The 16,437-nt window shown below is 36.9% G+C and overlaps 1 non-coding gene and 1 pseudogene across 1 annotated transcript; both read right to left on the bottom strand.

Annotated features, from left to right (window-relative positions):
- Nucleotides 1-554: 554 nt before the first annotated feature.
- Nucleotides 555-8,963, bottom strand: LOC121262010 (annotated as a pseudogene).
- A 5,208-nt stretch (nucleotides 8,964-14,171) lies between these two features.
- LOC121263935 lies at nucleotides 14,172-14,310 on the bottom strand. The gene has a single exon (XR_005940416.1). It is a non-coding gene; the product is annotated as a small nucleolar RNA Z247 (small nucleolar RNA).
- Between the last annotated feature and the right edge of the window lie 2,127 nt (nucleotides 14,311-16,437).

Here is a 16,437-nt window from a genome sequence, read left to right on the forward strand (position 1 = left end):
CAATTTACACCATTAATTTTAAAATATGTTTCTTCCTTAAGTTCTAGGTTGATGATCATGGTGACAAGCATCCGTGTCATCAGAGATTGAAAAAAACTCAGAAATTATTGATAGGAAATATTTTTTAGGTTTCGCCATGCCCATGGGAAAATAAAACACATGAGAGGTAACATTAATGCATACAGATTTCGAGGAAAACGCACATGAGAAGTACTTGTAACAAGAGTAATGATATTTACAGTTGTGAGTGTGTAAGCGCAACGCAATCACTTTGAAAAAAGTGAATAAATATGAGATCCATATGAAAAAAATTAATTTTTTAATAATAAACTCCACTCTTTTTCAAAGCGACTGCATGACATTTGCACACTCCATAATTGTATATAGCATTACTCAGTTACAATCCGGTTGGAGTTCAAAAATCAAAACCATTTCAATTTCACATGGAATTGAAGACGAAAAACTAAAAAGCCAATCCTACATAGAATATTATAACGTCTGGTTCCTCAGATAGAGATTAAAATGTGGTCGTTCATCTTCTACATAGCAGAAAACTATTGATTAACCACCGTGAATCCTCCATCCACAGTTAAGTTGTGGCCACTGATGTAAGCAGATTCATCATAATCGAGAAACAAAGCAGCCTCAGCAACATACTTAGCCTTCAACACAATTCCCTTCAAATTGGTTGCTACGTAACTGTGAGATTCCTACTTTTTATGTATTTTAAATCCCTATTTTTTATTTAATTGTATTTTTATTATTTTATTTGTGTTATTTTATTTATTTTATTTATGTTTAATTTGGTGTATTTTCGGTTGGACTTTTTAAATTGTTGTGTTTTTATTTTTTTGAGTTATGCGTGAATTGTGTGTGTTGTGTTAATTGGCCCAGCCTTGGGGTTTAATCTCAACCCAGCCCGTGTGTTTGGACCCAACCCATATGAATTTTGAACCTAACCTGTGTGATTTGAATCCAGCCCGTGTGTGTGTTGTGTTTTGGCCCGACCCGTGTGGTTTGAAGCCCAGCCCGTGTGGCATTTGGAACCCAGCCCTCCCCTTAGTTAAATGGCGCCGTTTGGAGGAAAACCCCTTAGGGTTTCATCCTTTTCTTCCTTGCGACGTCCCTCTCTTCTTGCTCCTTTCTTCTATCTTCTTCTTTCTTCTGTTTCTTCTTATACTAGCTACTATTATGCCGATTTCTTCCTCCAATCAAAGCACGACAGCACATAAAATTACTTTCTCTCACCATCGGCCGCCACCTCCTTTCCTCCCACCTCCTCCTTCCATTTTTCTTCTCGGTGTCGTTTGGCATGGGACTTTGAAGACTCGTTGTCCAGTTGCCGCTCCACACGGCCACCATCTTCCACCTCCTTCTTCTACTTTCTTCTCTGTGTCGTGCGGCAATGAACTCCGAAGAGTTGTTGTCCAGCTGCCGTGCCATACGTCCACTCCTTAGCCTCCCTCTCCTCCACGGCTTGAGCTAGCGGTTTTGTTTTCTCTATTCAAGTGACACACGGCCACCTGTTACCACTGTGCTCAGCCTATAAATAGGATTGAGTTCCCCAGAGATTAGAATATTAGTTCATCTTTCTCTCTTTTTCTCTCAACTCTAAATCTTGTTTCAAAGTTTGTATTTGTTAACCCGAAAGCCTTAGGCTTTTTGCCGTGTACACCATCATGAACCGCCGCACACAGTGTTTTCCCTTGGCTGTTTGACCATCCCCGTGAGTCACCCGTGAATATCAACTTGTAAAAATTAGCCAACCTGTGAGAATAAAAGCCCTTTTTGGCACTCCTCCGCCGTGCACTACCACCTTTGGCAACACCTCCTTTCGTGCGATCTTCCAAAAAATTTTCATCTTCGTGTATGTAATTTTCCAACACAACCCATGAGTTTTAAATAGCATTGTTATAATTGTCTTTTAATTGTAAACTGTTGATTTGTTAGAATTGGGCCTTGGGTCGTTGAAATGTTGGGTATTAGACGGAGTTGTTGTTGAAATTAGGCCTTAGGCCGTTGAAGTGTTGGAATTTTAAATGTAATTGTTGGAATTGGGCCTTGGGCCGGATTGGAGGATAAGATTACGTGTGTAGTTGGTTGTAAATTATATTTTTGTAATTATTGTGAATTTATAAATGAGCAATTTAATATGTATTCCAATAACTGTTGAAATGCATATTTATCATCTTTAATAAATTTTGCTGTGAAGTCACGTTGTATGTTTGGAATTGAGGTTTGGATTCACAACTCATCTCAACTCATATTACTACTATTCACTACTATTTATCAACTTTAACTCACAAATTTCATTACTATTCACAACTCATCTCACTACTATTCACAACCCATCTCAACTCATCTTCGAATCCAAACAACGTGGGAGCGTGTGTATCATGACCCCAAGCCGAGATGGGGGCGTTATCTCGATGGAGCTCCTCTGGTCACTCGGGATCGTAACAGACTGACGTGATGTCCTTTGAGTTGTCGTAGGGCGATGACTGAAACAAACGAGACGATAACACTCTCGTACCGATTCCATGACCTTTAGGCTGGCGAAGTTAGAAGATGCTTGGCTATGTACGTGCTGGACGCGGAACTGTGCATCGCTCGTTACGAAGTCTCATAAACGGACGTTACCCGTAATGTGACGATGAGAGTCAGAGTGTGCGGACAATCCATAAGGGAGACTGTGGTGCATGAATAATAGAATAATGGTTATGATTGGGCCAAAAAATGGCGTGAGTAATTAAAAGTATATTTTTGGAAAAAAATGAACGTGGTTTTGTTTTTTGCATATTTGTCCCTATGGAGACGTGTGATTACATTAATGTTTTTTAAATCTCTTGGATGTTGTTTTGGTTAATTACTTGCTGAGATGTCATAATTCCATTGTGATGTTTTACCCTACATTTCCGTCTTATGGTGCCGTAGAGTCTGACGCAAAACTCAAGTATGAACCCGAGGGATCAGCTCCGCTGGAGGTTTGAGTTGCTGATATGTTGATCAGTGTTATGGGATTTCTTTCCCTTATGTTATTTCTTGTCTTTAATTTATCTGTCGGATGACTGTATAAATCTTGTAATAATCTTTTACTGTTTTTGACCAATTCTAGTACTTAATAAAGAAAGATATTTTTATTTCTCTGCTACAAATATTATTTTGTACATTTATTGCATGTTGTACACATTCTAAGCATTGGTCGTTGGGGTGCGTGATCTGTGTGGTCATCATCCCGGTGTCACAAACTTCAAAAAAATAACATGTGGAGGTCGAGGGCGCCACAATAACTGTAAGCTTCTACCTGATCAGGTTGCAGATTGAAAGCTCTGCATGAGAGAGGAGTGGCAATCCCAAATGGGGAAATGCAGTTTACACTAATCCTGTGTGTGACACCCCAGATTCTACTTGGAATCAGACGGATATCTGAAGCGTCGAGATATGCAATACAAGGTTGCCTGCCCCATTTCATGACATATAAGATGCAATGTTCCTAACATGCATTTAGCATTTTGTAATATTTGCAGTGAATAATTTTTTTTAGCAATACTAAGCACCAAACTTATAATATCTCAATTAGTTAAAACATAAATCATGCATACTTAAAACATCCACGATTACAGCACGGGTCTCAAAAGATTGTAATCTCAAAACAACGGAGACCTGGCTCCATAATTACATTGCCAAAATATACTATTGGACTAATTCGTTGAATAACTCACGTAATTCGACTAACAATGCAGGAATACTATCCAAAGACCTAACTATGGAGGTTGTAAGCTCCGTGTTGCGTCTACGGCTTCTAGTCAACCTCCTCCAGTCTGCCAATGTCTGCTCCCTGCTCTGATCTTAACGCATCGCCTACCATTCTAGAGGAATGGTAGTTGGGACTATCACGGTGAGATTTGATTACAAATTCCAGCAAGTTAATAGGAAACTTCCACACAGGTTAATGATGCATGCATGACAATAAAAGTATGAATGTATAATCAAAGTCATAAGTAAGCATAGCATAACCTGACATACAATATAGCATAAATGACATAACTTGAACTAAAACTGAAACTTAACTTGACGTCACATGGCATGTACGTGAACTTAAAACATAATATGGACTAGCAACATAGCATGAACGTGAACTTGAAACATAGTATGAACATGAACATACATAATTTGAACATAAACTTGAACATAACATAAACCTGAGTATGACATAACATAAATATGAACTTGGATCATAACATGAACGTGAACATGACATAACATGAATGTGAACTTGAACATAACATGAACCCACGCATAACATATCATCAATGTGAACTTGGAACATAACGTGAACGTGAACGTGAACATGACATAACATGAACGTGAATATGATATCACATGAATGTGAACTTGAACACAACATGAACGTGAACTTGAACATAACATGAACGTAAACATAACATGATATAAACATGAACTTGAAATATATTTTTGTCTCATGGGGTTACCATGATTGACATGAACTTGAAACTTGACATGGACATATACTTGAACTTAACATGACGTGAAACATAACTTGAATGTGAAATACATGAATTTGAAATCTTATTCAATAGATTTAATTAATAAAATGACCATACGAGTGCTACACGGGTCCCCTTGAGCCGTGTGTCCCTGTCGATTGCAGTATCACAATACAGACGTCTATACCAGCTATGAATGAGTTAATACGTACTCCACAGTTGTTGTGGCCCCACGTATTCTACATGTCACAATTGCTGTGTCTCACGTAGTGTATGTTGTTGTGGCCCTATGAATTGTTTGTGCCACACTTGATGTGGACACACGTAACATAATGTGTGACTCCATCGTTGTTAGTGTCTGGCGCGCTCCGGTGACTAGCTAGTTAGGCTCCATTCGCAACATGTTGACTGTACTTCGTCAACCCAATAAATTTCATACCTATTTAGACACTCTAGCGTGAACAAATAAGTTCTACTAGGACATTACTCCATCCTAACGCTTAGGGTCGTGATTGACATTAATAACTTAATTGGCATATATGACATTTCGTCATGTGACGTAACATAAACGAGAGAAGTCCTAACTTAGCGTAACATGACATGAATGTAAGACTGCAAACATGACATACTTTGAGGCATAAATATAATAGATAATATTTCATAACATGTAATACATGTAACATAAAATATTCCGTAATATAACGTAACATGGCATAACATGACAATATTTTGTAACATGGCATAACGTGTAATAGACAACATTTCATAACTTGGCATAACATGTGACAGTGAATATTATGTGACATGATATACATATAACAAATTGTATACGTAATGTGACATACTTGCAACATATAGTAACATGTGACAGAATATATTGTGTAACAGATAAGATTTTCGTGACAACATAATTCATGTAATAAACATGTGTTGACATGACATATATAACAACATACGAACATAAACTGTAGTTCCCTTATCCATCACACATACACTGTAAACTGATAGTAAGTTTAGAGTTAACTTACCTTGATCGTTGCATTCTACAAGATTAAAGTGCGAAACACGAGTAACTGTAAGAGGGTATTCTAAAAGATAGAAGTTTAATTACTAACAACTAGAAATGTGAAAATAGATAACTTATAATAAAATTACCATTTTACCCTGTACATGTGGAAAAATAACCATTTTACCCCTAACTTAAGGATTTCACATCCTAACTCTAAAAATTACCAAAATTTATATTTCTCATGTAAATTTTGTCCTAGACTCAAATATCAACTCAAAAAATTTAAAACTATTTACAACTATGAAAAACTCACAATAGCCTAAACATTCATAGGTCATTTCTCTTGATTTTGGTTACAATTTCTTCCATCTTCAAAATCCATGATTAAATCAAAATTTTGTAACAAGGATCTTCCTATCCTAAGTTTAAAAATACACTTAAAATATCCATTAAGAAAAAACTAATCATCAACACCAGACTTTTTATAAAAAGACCCAAACATTTTAACAAAAGTAAACTCTTAAATCATAAGTTTTGGCCTTAATAAAAACATCTCCAAGAATTCTAAAAAAAAAAAACAAATCTTACTTCTAATACATTCATAATATCATCCTAAGATCAACCATGCTTTAAATCATCAAACAAAAACCACCAAAAATCACAACACAACACTTGGAGTTTTTGGTTTTAAAGTTAATCCAAAACAGAAACTTTTATCTCCACTAACTTTGATCAATCTCTTGATCCATGGCTTAAACAGATGTGATCTTCAAACTAAAACATCTCATAGTTTAAAAATGTGCCCTAAAGAAGATCTAACCATCAAACTTAAAATCACATAGCTAAAACTCAATAAAACATGGATCTAACTCAAAAACATCAAATCTTAGGCCTAACCGAAATCCTCTTGAATAGAAAATCATATCTTTAAAACTAATACTAAATATCTTCAAAATAACATCCTAACAAGTATATAAGAGGCTTAGGATCATCATATAAAAATATTAAAGCCTTTGGAATAACATCAAACCACGAAATATTCCAACTTTCACAAAACAAAAATTGTTTTTTCACTTCCAATTTTCAAGTTTCTAAACCTAAGAAAATCTATCATCAAAAGTTTTATTCATGCAACAAAATCTTAATGAAAATTCATAAACAAATGCTAACAACAATCCACAAAATTTTCAGACCACTAGCTTGGTAAAAAATTCCAAAACATATCATACTCTCTAGTTTCATGCCCAGAATGACCTTTTTATGTTTAAAAATACTTTTGACTGAGCAAATGAGCATGGAATGAGACTAATAAGACATCTACGGAAACTAGACTCAAAAACAAAAAACTTTTATGATGGAGTAATCATGAGAAAATACATACAAATGGTAAAAAATAGCCACATAAAAAGACCCAGAAATCTGCCGGAGAGAGCTCTTTTGGGTTTCTCTCTAAAAACGGGGGAATAAGTGATAAAATAGAGAGAAATGTGTCTTGCATGACTTTAGACTCCTGGTGGGGAAAGTTATGGGCTTGAAAGACCCTTGATTGGAGTTGTCTATGTGACATAAAGTAGATAGTAATGAGGGCAAATGATTGCCTGCAGTAGCCGTGAGAGATGGAGGTTGATGGTGTGGACTTCTCTTCACATCAAGGCTCTAATGGGTTACAACCAATGGCAGTGGATGGTCTGCCATGTGGGGAGGAAACTTCTTCAAGAAGCTTTGCCAAGGTAGCCAAATTCGTGGGCCCCAACCAAGTGGGCTTCAATTTGGGGTTTAAAGGTGGTTTGGTTAGGGTTTGAGATGCTATCAAGCCCAAAACCAATTTATTTTGGCCCAATAAAATTTACAAGGTTTAAAAGGTTGATAATAATATCATAACAAGGGTTTGATTAATTAATAGCATATGAGAGTGATTTAATCAAGTAATTAAACACAATGCTAGAAATCGGATTAAAAATGGTTTGGAGGCCAACTTTAGGGTTTGGAGAAACTGTTTAGGGTTTTGGTTTCAATCAAGCTTTTGGGGTTTCAATTGGATTCCAACCATTTAGAGTTTTGCTAGGATTGAAATCCTCTTTGGTCTAGCACAAATTGGTTGATCAGATGAAACAAAGTTTTGCTTAGGCGGCATGATCTCACACCTTGACTTCCTTCACAAATCCATCTAATAGCTCCTCATGGTGTCAAGTGTCTAATACTAATCATTATATATGGCTAAGATCTTGCCAAGTGTCCAAATAAAACTTCTTTAAGCTAATTTGGACATTCTACATAGTGATTTTGAAAACACTGCACTGGGTGTGCTTATCGAAGTTACTATTCATTCCGAAGAAATGCATGATAAACTTAGTACAGAAAAATCCAAAATATTCATATTAACCTGTAGTGAAAATCGTTTACTGAAATTCAACCCCGAAGTGCCCCTAAAAATAATTTCACAATTTCGAACAGTTGTTTTGTCCGAAATTATGAAAATTGGCTATTGAGTCATAAAATCTTAAATAATCAACTAAGTCTAATGGTGTAGACCAAAACACAATCTGACACTTCTAACTACTTCAAATAATTAAACTCATATTTCTAGGATCATAGTGAGTGATAACACTGACTATGTTAACAAACTAAAAGCTGCGTGATTGGTCGATTCGTAAAAACTTATGGCGTTTTCATAAGGTTTCTAAAGTCAATAGAAATTCCACCGGTGAATTTCTAGCGGGTTGTTACACTGTGGGCCCCAAACTCGCTGCAAGCCGCCTGGACGAGACCAACGAGGGCATGTTTGGATGAGTGTAGGCAAGTGGACCGACTCCTCGGAGCGAGGCAGCCACACTCGTGGTGCAGATGATGGATCCGCGTGTCTTTCTGTCAACCATGGCTGGGGCTGCGTGCTTCATTGTTGCAGCCATTTCACGAACATTTGTGGCCATGGTATCTTCAAAGCCACCATTGATGTCGAGCTCTAGGATGCCAGTTAATTGAACTAGGGTTCCTGCATTGCTGAACAAGACATCTAGGCTGCCATATTTTTCCAAAGTATAATTCACTGTTCCCTCCACTTGCTTTTCGTCTCTTACATCGCAATGGCGATAGCTCACTCTCTCTAGACCTATTGATGCTGCAACTTGATTATTCAATTCGTCTTGAACATCGGTAGCAACAACAAAAGCTCCATTCTCAGCGAATAATTTGATTGCCTCCTTACCAATTCCACTTGTTGCACCAGTGATGAGGACCACCTTGCCTTGCAACCTAAAGATCATCAAGCATATAAAGCGTGATAATTTTCCTTGGAAAATATGTCTTTATGCTGGAAAAATATTGAAATCGTGCATGAGCAAGAAAAAGATTAGAAGTTCATAATTACAGGTGAATGTATGGATTCGAAGGCATATCTAGTTAAGGGTGGTCAAGGAAATTAGAAAGTCTTACCTTGGCTTAGACATTAGCAATATGTCCTTGTTCTGTTGGATCTCTTGTTTATATTACCTTTATCATATATATATATAATGATGAGGAAATAAACTTAGTGATGCCCCATAAAGCATTCATTCTCAAGTCAACCATTCTTGGATATTTTAAAATGTCATATTCAATAATTGGAGCAAGGGTTTATACTTTTCAACCGAATCTATACATACATACATACATACATTGTAAAATGTTCAAAAGACTGAAATTTGGAAAAAAGTCATATATTTCTCTACTCTGTTTCCGTGACAATTACACATAATTTATATAAGAGCTGTTGTAACAGAATAGCAAGAATTTAAATTTCAAATTTACATTTGAATAAACTACAACTACAGTAACTTTCAAATTTCAAGTTTGTGATAATTCCCAAGATCAAGTATGCTCATCTTCCATCGTAACCTCCTTGACTTGGTCTCTAATAGTAGTACTTGGACTTTGCCTTCAACATGCCCCCGCAATCGTAAGGGAAGATTTCATACCTTAAGATTGGACTTTAGAAGCTGAAACCGTGTAACACTCAACAGTTTGGTAAATAAATCCGCAAGTTGATCTCGACTTGAAATAAATTTAACTTGTAGACATTTATTTACCATCCAGTACAAAATGGAAATCGATTTCTATATGTTTTGTGTGTGCATGAAACACTGGATTAGAAGACAAATAGACTGCACCTACGTTGTTGCACCATAACACTGGTGTTGAAGATATAGGAATGCGTAACTTAGTCAGTAGTGTTTTCAACCATTGAATCTCAGCTACTGCATTTGCTAGTGACTTATTCTCAGCCTCTGTACTATTTCTAGCAACTGTTTGTTGCTACTTACAGCTCCAAGAGACTAAGTTTTGGCCCAAAAATACACAATAGGAGCCGATAAATTTGCGGTCATCACGATCTCCCCCCCAATCACCATCCAAAAATCCATGAAGTGAAAATTCTGGACTTTTGTCAATATATAATCCATCCAAGACGGAAAATTTAAGATAACGTAAAATACGTTTAACCAATTGCCAATGTGGAACACATGGGTTGTGCATAAATTTGCTAACCTTGTGTACAACAAATGCAAAATCCGGTCTAGTGAAGGAAAGATATTGTAACCCTCCAACAATACTGCAATATAACTGAGGGTCTTCAAAGGATTCTCCATCATCTACTGTGAGAGAAATGGTAGTAGCCATTGGAGTGGAGCAAAGTTTGGCTTTATCCATAAAACTTCATTTGAAGAGATCAACAAGATAGCGACGTTGTGTGGAATAAACCACCATCATATGGCACATCTTCAACACCCAGAAAGTAACTAAGAGACCCGAGATCTTTCATTGCAAAATATGATTTTAGTACGTTAATTAACTGATCAATAGCAACTGAACTTGGTCCTGTTATAATGATGTCTACAACATATATTAGAATATATATATAATCATATAGGAGGTGTGATAAATATAGAGAGATGTATATGCCTTGCTATTGTGAAACCCGAGGGTCATGAGTTTTTTTGTAAGCCGAGAAAACCAAGCACGATGGGTTTGCTGTAAGCCATATAAAGACTTCTTGAGACGCCAAAGGTGATTTGAATATTGAGGATGTTGAAATCCGGGAGGCTGAACCGTATAGACTTCTTCTTGTAAGGTTCCATGTAGGAACGCATTTTGCACATCAATTTGGCGAATGGACCATTTGTGAGTCACAGCTAGTGAAAGAACAGTATGAACTGTTGCTGGTTTGACCACAGGGCTGAAAGTCTCATTGAAACCCACACCATGTTGATGATGATATCCTTTAGCTACCAACCTTGCTTTGTAGCGTGCTATTTGACCATTTGCATTCCTTTTAATTTTGAATACCCATTTGCTACCTACAACATTAATGTTAGGTTTTGGAGGTACTAGAGTCCATGTGCCATTTTGGAGCAAGGCATCAAACTCTTTGTTCATCGCCTCTCGACATTGTTGATATTTGGAGGCCTCCGTATAACACGCTGGCTCAAAATCTTCTATGGTAACAAAAGCAACAAGTGCTTTCAGAAGTGGATACCGAATAATTCCTGAAAATGGTATAGTTGGCTTGACTATATTATTTCTTGAGCGAGTGACTATTGAGTGCCTTGGGGTTTGCGGGACTGGCATGTGTTGGACTGGTGGAGAGGAACGTGGCTGCACCAAATGAGACAACTCAGGAGGTGATTCAATATCCCTGACAGGAGATGCATTCTCTTCCTTTTGCCATGAAGATGTATGTTGTCCCTGACTTGCATTCAAATGAGATATAGAGAATGGATTGGCACGAGTACCTACATCACAAATAGGTGAAGTAGAAGGCATTTGAATGAGATATGGGAGGAGAACAAGGTCGGTGGAGTTGGTAGATTTTTGTGGAAGTTGGCTTTTACAATATGGAAATAGATTTTTGTTAAAGACGACATGTCGCTAGATATAAACTTTTCCAGTTGATAAATCGAGGCAATTATATTCGTGATGACAAATGATATAGCCAATAAAAATGCACGTTTTAGATCGGAAATCAATTTTGTGTTTATTGTATGGTCAAAAGTAAGGCCAACATGCACAACCAAAAGTGCGCATAAATGAATAATCTGGCTTTCTATTAAAAACGATTTCGTATGGGGATTTTTTTTTAAAGATTGGAGTTGGTAGTCGATTTATAATATAGGTAGCAGTTTGAAATGCGTCTTCCCAAAAACATTTAGATAAATTGGAATGTAAGAGAAGAGCAAGTCCCATTTCAACTACCTGTCTATGCCTGCGCTCAATGGAACCCATTTGTTGATAGGTGTAGGGACAGGCGAGATGATGTTGAATTCCATAATCTTTGAAAAATTGGTTAAGTCGCCTATATTTACCACCCCTATCAGATTGAATGGCTTTAATTTTTGTTTTAAAGAAGTGCTCAACATAAGCTTGAAATTTAAAAAATATTTTTTCAACTTCGAATTTTAGTTTAAGAGGAAAAAGCCATAAAAACTTTGTGCAATCATCAAGAAAACTAACATAATATCTTGCACCAAAATTAGAAAGAATAGAAGCTAGTATCCGTAAAAATTAAATCAAGAGGTTTATTTGACACATGAGAAGAAGACTTAAACGGCAAAGCATGGCATTTGGCCATTTGGTAATCCAGACACACAGATTGCATTTTATTTTTATCAACTGGAACATAAAAATTAGATAGGACATTTTGGACTATAGATATGGACGCGTGGCCAATTCTGCGGTGCCAACCAAAAATAGATAAACGAACATTGGAGAGGGCCCAAGGGTGACTTTGACATGGAGCTGGTGAGAAGGAATACAGACCATCCTTAAGATTGCCTCGGTGTAGGATGTTCCCCGAGTAGTCCTTGATGGCAAAATAAAGATCGTGAAACTTAAAATAAACATGATTATCAAGACAGAATTGCTGAACAGAAATAAGATTTTTTTGAATTTCAGGAACTAGCAAAACATTATTGAGAACAAACGGTTTGGAAGGAGAAGAAAATAAGGTAGAACCAATTTTTGTGATGGACAAAAATTGGTCAGGTCCATCATAGTCTTCATTACAAAGATTGAGATTGTTGACATCATTTGTCAAGTGATGCGTGGCTCCTGTGTTTGGCTGCCAATTAGACTCCAAGTTGTGTTGGTTTGATGCGACCATGGCTTGTGGTTGTCGAGCCGCATTAGAATTATCCTAATAGGAAATATCAAATCTGTGAAAATATTTTTTAGCAGAGTGTCCAGGTTTTTCACATACTTGGTAGACAAGAGAGGTGCGGCTAAACTGTCCACGACTAGTGTAGTTATTGTTACTACTATGGTTACCATATGGTACTCACCAAATATTGCTTCCAAGTATAAAAGCAAATTTAATAGTACAAGGAGCTTCCTAGGTCATCTCCATAGGGATAATTTTGTCAACACAATCAATCAAGCAAAAAGGTTCAAATGAAAAAGAACAGTAAAAGATGGAAACATATGGACATTCGTAGTTAGATGGGATTAAGGTTATTTACTGTGAGAATGGGATGAATTATGTATTTGGAATTTGTACAATATGTAGGATGAGTTTGTATTCAGACATTAAGGATGAGGGACTGTAATTACTCTAAAGGAAATAAAAGATGAATTCAAGTTAAAATGAAAATAGCTTTTGCACTCTTTAATTTCTTGGAAAAATGAGTTGATGAACAGAAACAATCAACTTAGATAAAATAGTTTAGAACCTTTGGGGAATTGAAAAAGTAATGGCAGAAGAGTAAATACTAGGGACATAGGGTTAGGGTTTCCTCAACCATCGAGATGTTGGCCGGGGGGTGCATATGCTTGTGTCAAACCAGTCATGATATTAACACATAAACTCAGAAAAAACATGCCATGAGTCTACAATAGGTCAAGAACAAGAGATCTTTCAGAAACCCACAATGAATCAAGAATGAAAACGCAGAGACAGAGTCTTGCTAAAAATCACAGCAACCAGCAATACTCAAAAGGAGGAAGAAAACCACATTCCCTACAACCCTAGTTGCAGAGATTAGCCTAGAATGATTCCAAAGCTTCACAGAAACCCTAACAGAGCAACACTTGTAATAGAAAGCAAAAGTAAAATAGAAAACACTACAAGAACAACAAAATACTCCTCCTTGCATCCTTGAGCCTCGACCCCTTTTATCCTCACTTTCCTTCATCATTTCTCCCTCTCTCTCCTCTAACCATCGCCTTCTCTTTATCTCCATTCTACCCTCTGGAAGAACTTGGCTTCTTAGCAGAAGAAATGTAAAGGGTTTGAGTGGTTGAGAGGCTTAATGCTTCGATGGACTCGGGACTCAAAGGCTGAGTGGGGCTCGGGCTCTAGGGCCTTCAACACCTGCACAGTTAAACCTTCATTAGCCCATTACAAAGAATAAGCAAGTGTTGAGAAAAATAACTCTTAAACTTCACAGCCCATGAGACAATATCCATTTTATAAAAAGTGTAACATTTAATCTTATTTGTATGACCAATCAAACTCAATTGCCTTACTTTAAATAGATATTTTAACAAAATATCCTGACAATCACCAAGCCCCCGGCCTCTATACCCTCCATTACGGCCTCATCCGCAATTTTGTGGAGATTGTTTGGTCGCAACATTAGCAATAACATTGATAATGGGTGTGACTTGACCGTGATGGTTAAGTCTAGACTCACTTGTCAATCGAAGAGAATAGACATCTTCAAGTTTAAGAGGATCTGGTCATGCCGTAAAAGTGGAAACCAGCGACTCATAATCGTTTCCCAAACCGGCGAGGATGTAAGAGATGATGACATCTTCAGAGAGGGGTTACCTAGCAATTGCAAGCTCATCTGAGAGCTCTTTGACATGAAGAAAATAATCAATGACAGAGGAAGTGCCTTTGGTGGCAGTGGCTAGCTGAGACCGAATATGAACAATGTGAGCCTTCGATTGGGAGGAGAAATTTTGTTCAAGGGACAGCCACATGTCTCGAGACGTGTTATAGTTGATAACTTGAACAAGGACACTCTAAGTAAGAGAGGCCATCAGAGTGCTCAGAATGAGATTATCCTATTTTATCCATTGTAGATAGGCAGGATTTGGTGAGGGGGAGATATCACTGGTGGAGGAAGAACTTTCAAGGGTCGGAGATAGTTTTGGAATCGAACCATCAATATAGCCAAATACATCTTGACCTTTGAAGTATGGAACCATTTGGGCTCTCCAAAGAAGATAATTCTCACGGTGGAGTTTAATTGTGACCATGTAGGGCATAGTTTTAAAGGTTGGAAGTTGGGACTAATTTGGGTTGGAGTTGGAGGAGACAGGCATTGTAAATGGTGGGACGTTAGTCTTGCTGGCTCTCAGATACCATGTAAAATGTTCAGAAGACTGAAATTTGAAAAGAAGTCGTATATTTCTCTACTCTATTTCCGTGAGGATTACACATGATTTATATAAGAGCTGTTGAACAAAATAGCAAGAATTTAAATTTCAAGTTTACATTTGAATAAACTATAACTACGGTAACTTTCAGATTTCAAGTTTGTGATAATTTCCAAGATCAAGTCTGCTCCTTTTCCATCATAACCTCCTTGACTTGGTCTCTAACAACAGTATCTTGGACTTGGTCTTCAACATACATATACATATATATATATATATAATTTATTTCTCAAAGTCAAATGTTTCTTAAAATATTGTAACATTCTTAGTCCGGCTTGAATACAAGAGTGATCTCAACTCATCTAATCATAATAAGTAGGGTTGGGCTCCAACTTCGGTGGTGTCGGAAAGCCCAACTCTAACTTTTGTCAGAGTTGAAGTTAGGCTCCGACTCCAACTTTTGTATTAAGAGTGGACTCTAACTTCGATCGGAGTTGTTGGAGTGTTGAAGCCACATAGAGAGAGGGGGGCCTCGGTGACTGCCATCGTCGAATGGCAGAGGTGTCAACACTGCTAAAGCCAATGGAGCCATCTTCTGCGAGAACTTGAGTTGCCATTGTTGCCTATCGAACCATCTCCAGGCTAATGGGTTTGCTTGTTATAGAGACTATACTTATAAGAGTCTAAACCACATGTATTTCTCTATTTGCAAGATGGCTTCACAAAAACATAAAAGGAAATTAGAGAGAGTAGGGAATCGATGTTGAAGATGAAGAGGAGCTTGGATATGAGAGATCAAAAAATAGATATAAACAAATGAAGGGTGGGGATTGGTACCAACACTGACGGTTTGAAACTTTGAACCAAAACTTAAAAAAATAAAATAAAATAAAATAAAAAACTCAAAAAGTAAGAAAGTCCTTACAGTGATTTAAAAAGTAAAAACTCAAAAAAGTTAAAAAGTTAACATCATGTCATTAGTCCACTCACAGGGCCCTAGAACAGAAATTAAAAAGAAAAGAAGGAAAAACTCAAAAAAGCAAAAAAGTGAAGTAGACAGAAAGGGACAAGACAAATGAACTGACAGAGAGACGCAAGTCTCAAGAAAGGCAGAATGGCAGATTGATAGAAAATATACTAAAAATACAGACAGAGAAGTAATAGAAAATGCTTCAGAATTTTTTATTTTTTTTTATGTTGGAGTATGGAGCCAACATGGGCTCCGGACTCCGACTCCAATCTCCGATTTTTGAAAACTCTGACTCTGTCAGAGTCAGAGTCTTGTCGGAATTTGGACAGAGTCGGAGTGGGCATAGTTTTTGCCCCCACCCCTAATTACAACTTTTCCAAAATTTCACATAAAATATAATAAACAATTCAATTTTTTCAAATCTCAAAATAATAATAATATTAAAAATAATATTATAACAATATTTTATTCAACTTTTAACTTTGATCTCAACTCATCTCATCTTAACTCAATATCCAAATGACACCTTAATTGGTTACAACTAGATTTGTTATTTTGTTTTCAACCCTTAGTTCCATGTTGGCACGCTGCATTAGGCA

This window comes from Juglans microcarpa x Juglans regia, chromosome 4S, assembly GCF_004785595.1.
Source record: "Juglans microcarpa x Juglans regia isolate MS1-56 chromosome 4S, Jm3101_v1.0, whole genome shotgun sequence".
NCBI classification, from domain to species: Eukaryota; Viridiplantae; Streptophyta; class Magnoliopsida; order Fagales; family Juglandaceae; genus Juglans; species Juglans microcarpa x Juglans regia.